Source organism: Suricata suricatta, chromosome 6 (genome assembly GCF_006229205.1).
Source record: "Suricata suricatta isolate VVHF042 chromosome 6, meerkat_22Aug2017_6uvM2_HiC, whole genome shotgun sequence".
In the NCBI taxonomy this organism is placed as follows: domain Eukaryota; kingdom Metazoa; phylum Chordata; class Mammalia; order Carnivora; family Herpestidae; genus Suricata; species Suricata suricatta.
In genome coordinates, this window is record NC_043705.1 from 11467379 (window position 1) to 11468610 (window position 1232).

At 43.2% G+C, this 1232-nt stretch overlaps 1 long non-coding RNA gene across 2 annotated transcripts in view; it reads left to right on the top strand.

The window, feature by feature from the left end:
* Positions 1-1232, top strand: part of LOC115293713 — a 37554-nt gene that overhangs the window by 17419 nt on the left and 18903 nt on the right. The window lies entirely within an intron of this gene.

Consider the following 1232-nt stretch of genomic DNA (forward strand, 5'->3'; position numbering starts at 1 on the left):
CTCGTTTGTATCAGAAGCTAGACTCTTTCTAGACCTTAGCATGGATAGGAGTTTTCTCCATTGGGAAAGCATGATTTTGAACAGACTATGACCCTATAAAATTTTCTCCAGCAAATTGAGGTCGACACTGCACTTCTGGCTTCTGTGTTGCTCGCGGGTAGTGCTGAGTTCATGAATAGTGCTCCCCAGTGGTGTTCAGGCTCTCCTCTCTCACATGGTTGATTTCATGTTCCTGGAGATCAGGGACCATGCTTCATATGTCTTTTTTACCTCCCATATCACATTCATTTGACATTAAATCTAGTGAAAGTATTTTGAATATGACATTTTTCCTGTGATTGCAGAAATAATTTCTTACATAGTCTCAAGAATAATTAGACCAAGCACAGCTGGCAGCATAAGCAAGTGCTCCAGGGTTCAGGGTACAGTGGAGAGTTTCCATTGTGGGAGGTGTTTGAGAAGACCACGGCACTGCCATCCATGTGGATCTGTGCGCGGAGATGGAAGGGACCAGAACAATTTATCCAGCTTTCAGTTTAAAGGAATGCAGTTGAGATCAGTGATGTCTGGCATTTGGACCCCTTTGAAAAGATAATGAAAACTATGGGCTCTTTCACTAGAAAAAGGTAAAGCCCTACAATTTTGGTTCAAGTTTGAGGAAGCTCACAAAATTCTTAGAGCCCATCCCTGGATTCATTAAAGGCCTATGGACTCCAGTTTAGAACACCTGGTCTAACCTATGGTCTCATAACATATTGTATAAGGGCTTTTCTTCTGGATGCTCTGTGGCCCTGTTAGTGATAGACACAAAGAGAGAGAGACAGTGCGAGCAGGGGAGGGTCAGAGAGAGAGGGAGATACAGAATCTGAAGCAGGCTCCAGGCTCTGAGCTAGCTGTCAGCACAGAGGCTGACGCAAGGATTGAACCCACAAACTGTGAGATCATGACCTGAGCCAAAGCCGGACGCTTAACCGACTGAGCCACCCAGGCACCCCTGGCCTAAATTTCTTAAGATGCATCTTAAAATGGTCTGTACTTGTCTTATTCTTCTCAGAGCTGGAGAACTAAGGCCTCATCCCCAGAGGATCAAAAAGAGGTATCTACAACTCCTAAAATTTACTCGTGAAATCTGTATTTCTTTCCTTTGCAATTAAATTAAATCATATCAGATGTTCACAGTTTCCTTAAACCATACATGATAGATAAGTAGACAGATAGATTGGTGGTAGATA